General features: G+C 39.6%; 1 pseudogene; it reads right to left on the reverse strand.

Annotated features, from left to right (window-relative positions):
* Positions 1-4085: 4085 nt before the first annotated feature.
* On the reverse strand, positions 4086-4993 carry LOC103275276 (annotated as a pseudogene).
* Positions 4994-7837: the final 2844 nt, after the last annotated feature.

Genomic DNA, 7837 nt, shown 5'->3' on the forward strand with positions numbered 1-7837 from the left:
GTGGGCTCAGGCAATCCACTCACCTCAGCCTCCCAAAGGCGCGGGATTACAGGCTGAGACACCGAGCCCGGCCAAAAAAAAAAAATCTTTAAAAAAAGAAAGTTTTGGCTGGACTCGGTGGCTCAGCCTGTAATCCCAGCGCTTTGGGAAGCTGAAGTGAGTGGATTGCCTGAGCCCGCGGGTTCAAGACCTGCCCGGGCAACTTGGTGAGACCTGTCTCTACAATAAAAAAAAAAATTTAGCCGGGCGTCGTAGCGCGCACCTGTAATTCCGGCTACTCAGAAGGCTGAAGTGGAAGGATCGCTGGAACCCAGCGGGTTGAGGCTGCAGTGGCTGAAAGTGTGTCACTGCACTCCAGTCTGGGTGACAGAGTGAGACTCCAACTGAAAAAAAAAAAGTTTCAATTCCACATCCTCTTTAGTACTTGTCAATTGCCAGGTTTTTTGTTTGTTTGTTTGTTTTTTACATTAGCTATTCTAGTAGGTATGTAGTGGTATCTCTCATTGTGGTTTTGATTTGTGTTTTTCTAATAACTAATGGTTTGAGCATATTTTCTTTTTTTTGAATTGGAGTCTCACTCTGTTGCCCAGGGTGGAGTGTAGTGGCATGATCACAATTTGAGCATATTTTCATGTACTTATTTGCTATTTGTATATCTTATTTGACAGAATGTTTAAATCTCTTGCACATTCTGTATTGGATTTTTTATTGAATTTTGAGGAGTCTAAGCTGGGTACAAGTTCTTTATCACATGCTTTGTAACATTTTTTTCCCAGTCTGGCTTGTCTTTTTATTCTATAAATAGCCTTTCTTTATTATAGAAAAACTCTATTGACAGATTTATTATTATTTTTTTTAATTATAGTAAAATACACAATCATTCTAGCAGTATGTGCTACAACCTTATAAACTCACTTAGTTCTAGTAGCTTTTTTATAGACTTTTTGGAGACAGGGTCTCACTCTGTCACCCAGGCTGGAGTACAGTAGTATGCTCACGACCACCACAGCCTCGACCTGCTGGGCTCAGGTGATCCTCCCACCTCAACCTCCCAAGTAGATAGGGCTACAGGTGCATGCCATCACATCTGGCTATTTTTTTCTTTTTTGTAAGATGAGGTCTTTCTATGTTGCCCAGGCTGGTCTTGAACTCCTGGGTTTAAGCAGTCCTCCTCCCTCAGCCTCCCAAAATGCTGGGATTACAGGCATGAGCCACTGCACCTGGCCTAATTTTTTATTTTTCGTAGAGACAGAGTCTCACTATATTGCCCAGGCTTGTCTCAAACTCCTGACCTCAAGTGATACTCCTACCTTGGCCTTCCAAAATGCTGGAATTCAGGTGTGAGCCACCATGCATGGCCTGTTTTGTAGATTTCACTGAATGTTCTACATAGACAGACAATCATGTCTTCTGTGGATAAAGATGGTATTACTTTATTTCTAATTTTTATGTCTGTGTTTACTTTTCTTGTCTTATTGTAGTGGCTAGGACTTAAGTATGTTAACTGTAGATTTCTTTATATTGCCCTTTACTAGTATGAGGTGCTAAGTGTTTTAAAATTTATTTTATTTATTTATTTATTTTGAGTCAGAGTCTCACTCTGTCACCCAGGCTGGAGTGCCAGTGGCACGCTCACAGCCACTGCAGCCTCAACCTGCTGAGCTCAGGCAATCCTGCTTCAGCTTTCCAAGTAGCTGGAACTACAGGCACACACCACCACACCCGGCTATTTTTTTGATTGATTGTAGAGATGAGGTCTCACCAAGTTGCCCAGGCTGGTCTCGAACCTCCTGAGGTCAGGCAATCCTCTCAACCTTGGCCTCCCAAAGTGCTGGGATTACAGGCTTGAACCACCACGCTCAGCTGCTAAGTGTTTTTTTAGAAGTGGATGTTAGATTTTTTCAAATGTTTTTATGCATCTATTGAGATGATCACATGGTTTTTATGCTGTAGTTTGTTTTGGTGAATTATAGTGATTTTGTGATGTTAATCCAACCCTGCATTCCTGTGATAAACCCTACTTTATTGTGATGTATTGTTATTTTAATATACTACTGAATGCTATGTTAATTTCCTATTGCTGCTGTAACAGACAAATTAGCACAGACTTAATAGCTTAAAACAACACAAATCTATCATTATCTCATACCTCTAGAAGCCTGATATCCCAAATGGGTTTCACTGAGCCAAAAACAGTGTTGGTAAGGTTGTACCCACTCCAGAGACTCTAGGGGAGAATTCATTTCCTTGCCTTTTTCAGTTTCCAGTGGCTGCTTAGATACCTAGGGTCATGACTTCTTTTTTCATCTTCAGAATAGCAATGTAGTATCTTTTATCTTCTCTGACTTCCTCTTCCATCCTTTCATCTCTATGACTCTGATCCTCCTGCCTCCCACTTATAAGAACTCTTGTGATTACATTGAGTGCACTGGGATAATCTCAACAGGTTGATATTCTTTTTTTTTTTTGAGTTGGAGTCTCACTCTGTCACCCAGACTGGAGTGCCGTGGCTGCTCCCGGCCACCGCAGCCTCAGCCTCGACCTGCTGGGCTCCGGCGATCCTTCCGCCTTAGCCTTCCAAGTAGCTGGAACTACAGGTGCGTGCTACCATGCCCGGCTCATTTTTTGATTTATTGTAGAGATGAGGTCTCGCCAAGTTGCCCAGGCGGGTCTCGAACCCGCAGGCTCAGGCAATCCTCTCACCTCAGCCTCCCAAAGTGTTGGGATTACAGGCTGAGCCACCGAGCCTGGCTAGGTTGATATTCTTAAATTAATCACATCTGGAAATTCCCTTTCACCATGTAAAGTAACGTAGTAAAAAATTCTAGAGATTAGGACCTGTAGATCTTTGAGAGTGGGAGGCATTATTCAGCCAATCACAGATGTAATTTGATACATTTTTTGTTAGAATTTTTGCATGTATGCTTATAAGTGATATTGGTATGAAGTTTTATTTTGTTTAATGTCTTTATCTTTGTTATCAGGGTAATGCAGACCTCACAAGAATGGGTTGGGAAAAGTTTTCTATTTTTAGAAGAGTCTGTGTAAGATTGATATAATTTCTTACATGTTGGAGTTTACCAATAAAGTTATCTGGGCTTGGAGTTTTCTTTGTGGGAAGGTTTAAGACTACAGTTTCAATTTTTGAAACTACATATAGTGCTATTCAGGTTTTTTTTTTTTCTTATTGCATGAGAATTGTTAGTATTTTAAAGAAATTTCTTCCTTTCATGTAATTTGTCTCAAATTAGTTTTTATAAAGTTAATGATATTCTTTTATTATCATTTTGTATAAGCTGTCAAACTGATTCTAAAGTTGAGAAGGAAATTCAAAGTACTTAGAATGTAGCTAAAACAATTCTGGAAAAAATAACATAGTTGAAAGACAACGTGATATCACTTCTTTCATTTCTGATATTGATAGTTTTTCTTCCGTTGATCAGTCTGACTAAAGGTTTATTAATTTTTGATTATCTCATAGAAGCACATTTTAATTTAAGTGATTTTCTCATTGCTTTTCTGTTTTTCTAGCTCATTGGTTTCTGCTTTGATCTTTATTTCTTTTGCTTTTGCTTATTTTGGGTATAATTTACTCTTCTCTTTCTAGTTTCTTAAGGAAGAAGTTGAGGCTAATTAATTTGAGACCTTTCTTCTTTTTGTAATACAGGCATTTAGTGCTTTAAATTTTCTTCTGTGTACTTCCTTAGCAGCATCCCACAAATTTTCATATAATATGTTTTCATTTTCATTAAGATCTAAGTACTTTTAATTTCCCTTATGATTTTGGGGTTATTTAGAACTGTGTTATTTAGCATCCACATATTTGAACACTTGCCAGAGATCTTTCTGTTTTTGATTTTTAATTTAATTCCATTACCTATTTGTGTGTTTATATTTGAAGTGCATTTGTCATAGGCAGCATATAGTTAGTTCTTGCTCTTTTATCCAATTTGACAGTCTCCAACTTTTTTATTTAAAAAATTTTTAATGACTGAAGCAAAAAACATCTAAAACCTCAGCTTCTGGAAGAACCACTTGTTCTTGCCCATCTTGTACTTCTCTTTGAACTTGACCCTGGCTTCCCATCAGGCCTTGCATTTAAGAGCAGGGTCTCTGAAAACATCCTTGTTGACAATGGTTTTGTCCAAGGGGATAGCCACAGAGTACCTTGTGTGCATGAGGTGATTATAGTGTAGTGGCCGAATGTTCAATCCGAGAGACCACCAAGAGCCAATTCCGATGAAAGTTCAAGAGGGTCTTTATTTGCAAGCTCGAGCCTGGACCTCTGGCGACAACCGACACAGCGGAGTACACCCAGAGGCCCCGACTTCTTTAAGCAGACACCTTTTATCATGGTTATACAAAGGGAGGAGGAGTTTAGGGGGACTTTCCAGTCTTGTTACCATTTAATTGGGTAGTAACCTCTGGTGGTCAGCTCAATCGTGGAGGATTGGCTAACTTGACTCGGGCTGACCTTGGTCCACTAGCTGGAGAAGTTGCAGAGACATCTGGAAACTTAGGTGATTTCCCCCTGGCACCTGATTGGTTGTTGCTAAGGGGAAAGTGGATCAAGGGAAGGGGTTGAAGTTTGAACTGGAGCTTTGCAGTTTTTCTCATAACTGAAACTTTAAACAGCTACAGGTTATGTTTTAAAGCAGAAAACTAAAATGGTTGTGCTATTGTCCACAAGCTGATTATATATTTATTGGGTTATAGCATGTTCCTAACCTAAGTCTATGGTATACTCTATTATGGCCCTCTCAATAGTTATAAACTTTCACAAAAGATTTAATCTTTGACCTCTTGGCAATCTTCTTCTTGCCTTTCACAGTTGTCACTCTGCAGGGATAGTGGTCAATTCCAGCCACAAGGGCATGGCTGTAGGGGAAGTCTGAGGTGCCATCATCAATGTTCTTCATGATGATGGCTTTGCGTCCGGAATAACGTCCGGCAGGACCAGCACCACCTTCCTGGGCTTCATGAACTTGTCCATTTTGACGGCAACCACCCAGGCCTACAGCAGAAAGCAGTCTCTGCCTTTTAATTGATATTTAGACCATTTACATTTAATTATCAGAATGGTTATGTTTGATTCTTTCATCTTGCTATTTGTTTTATATTTGTCCCATGTATACTTTGTTCCTTTTTATTCCTTCTCTTGGATTACCATTGTTTTTATGATTCCATTCTTTCTTCTTCCTTTACTTATTAGCTATCCCTCATTTTTTTTATTTTAGTAGTTGCTCAGAGTTTATAGTATAAATATTTAACTCCCTCTTCCTGGCTTTTATGCTAGCATCATAAATTTTACTTACAGATTTCGTAAACCCTGTAATATATTGTATTATTATTTTTTTGAGACAGGACCTTACTCTCACCCAGGCTGGAGTACAGTGGCACAATCATAGATCACTGCAGCTTTGACCTCCTGGGCTCAAATGATTCCCTTACCTCAGCCTCCCAAGTAGTTGGGACTACAGGCACATGCTACCATACCCGACTAATATTTTTATTATTTTTTGTAGAGATAGGGTCTCCTAATGTTGCCCCGGCTGGTCTCAAACTCCTGGACTTAAGCAATCCTCTTGCCTTGGTATCCCAAAGTGCTGGAATTACAGGTGTGAGCCACTGTGTCCTACTGTTATTTTTGTTTATTCTTTAAATTCTCTTTTATAGAGATTTAAATTTTTTTTTTTTTTTTTGAGTTGGAGTCTCACTCTGTCGCCCAGACTGGAGTGCAGTGGCCGCTCCTGGCCACCGCAGCCTCGACCTGCTGGGCTCCGGCGATCCTTCCGCCTCAGTCTTCCAAGTAGCCGGAATTACAGGCATGCGCTACCATGCCCGGCTGATTTTTTGATTTATTGTAGAGATGAGGTCTTGCTGTCCAGGCGGGTCTTGAACCCGTGGGCTCAGGCAATCCACTCACCTCAGCCTCCCAAAGGCGAGGAATTACAGACTGAGCCACCGAGCCTGGCTGAGATTTAAATATTAAAAATAATTATATATTTGCTCATGTAGTGACCACTTCTGGTGGTCTTCATTTTTTTGTGTGGCTTCAGATGTCCATAAGGATTCTTTTCTTTCTGCCTGAAGAACTTCCTTGAACAATTTTTTTGCATTGTGAGTTGGCTAGGCAATGAATTCCTCTGGCTTTTGTGTGTCTGAATTGTACTGTCATTTTGTTGCTTTCATCTTTAAAAGGTATTTTTGCTAAGTATAGAGTTCAAGGTTTTATCTTTCAGTGTTTTAAATATGGTTTCACTTCTCACTTGTATTGTTTCCATTGAGATGTTTGATATCATCTTGATTTTCTGTTTTAGAGACAGGGCCTTGCTGTGTTGCCCAGACTGGTCTCAAATCCTTCTGCCTTCGTCTCCTGAGTAGCTGGGATTACAGGCATGTGCCACTGCACCCAGCTTGAGACCTCTGATGTCATCCTATTTTTTTCTCCTATACATAGTATGTTTTTTATCTTTATTGCTTTTGAGCAATGTGATTATAATGTGCCTTCTTTTTTGTGTGTACTTGGAGTTTATTGAGCACTATGAATACTGAGGTTTATAGCACAGTTTATAGAGTTTATATAGTATAAACTTTTAACTCCTTCTTCAAATTTGGAAAGTTTTAAGGGTACCTGATCTCAAACTAGGCAAAGTGGGGACCAAAGGGAGGCCCAATCTTTACCTGTTAGGTGACCACTTATATACCTAATCCTGAATTGTACCCCACATCTTTAAAATAAAATATTTAAAAAAAGAAAAAGAGAAAAGTTTTTGGCCTTTAGTTAAATATTTTTTCTCTTCACCTGATGACCTCCTTTAGGGATTCCAGTTACTCATTTTAGGTTGCTTGAAATTGTCCTACAGATCACTGATGCTCTTTTCATTTTTGTCTCCCTGTTTCTCATTTTGAGTAGTTTCTATTCTGTAACTTCAAGTTCACTGATCTTTTCTTCTACATCGTTTAGTGTGCTGTTAACCCTTCTGGTGTATTTTTTCCACGTTAGACATTGTGGTTTTCATCTCTAGAAGTTAAATTTGGGTGTTTAAAATATCTTTTCCCTCTACTTACTTTTTGAATATATGGAATATAGATAATAAATGTTTAGTGTACTTCTCTGCTAATTCTATCATCTTTGGCAGTTTTCAGATTTTATTAATTAGTTATTCTCATTATGGGTCATATGAGTCATATTTTCCTGCTTTTTTTTTTTTGATGACCAGTAAGTAATCTTTGATTTGATGCCAGGTCTTGTGAATTTTGCCTTTTTGGCTACTATATATTTTTGTATTTTTACGAGTTTTTTGAGCTTTGTTTTTTGATGCAATTAAGTTACTCAGAGTCGGGCTCGGTGGCTCAGCCTGTAATCCCGCGCTTTGGGAGGCTAAGGTGAGTGGATTGCCTGAACCTGCGGGTTCAAGATCCGCCTGGACAACTTGGCGAGACCTCATCTCTACAATAAATCAAAAAAATTAGCCGGGCATGGTAGCACACGCCTGTAATTCCGGCTACTTGGAAGGCTGAGGCAGAAGGATCGCCGGAGCCCGCAGGTCGAGGCTGCGGTGGCCGGGAGTGGCTACTGCACTCCAGTCTGGGCGACAGAGTGAGACTCCCACTCAAAAAAAAAAAAAAGTTACTCAGAAACAGAAACAGTTTGTTCCTTTTGGGTCATGCTTTTATGATTTGTTAAGCAGATTCAGAGCAGTGCCCAGGGATAATTATTTTCTACTACTGAGATATGACATCATGGAGTACCCTAGCCAACGTTCAGTGAATTATAAATTTTTCCAGTTTGGCTGGTAGTAACAGCCACTGTATGAGCACTAGTTACAGTTTT

Source organism: Carlito syrichta, unplaced genomic scaffold, assembly GCF_000164805.1.
Source record: "Carlito syrichta isolate Samal-C Ts95f unplaced genomic scaffold, Tarsius_syrichta-2.0.1 Scaffold315397, whole genome shotgun sequence".
In the NCBI taxonomy this organism is placed as follows: Eukaryota; Metazoa; Chordata; class Mammalia; order Primates; family Tarsiidae; genus Carlito; species Carlito syrichta.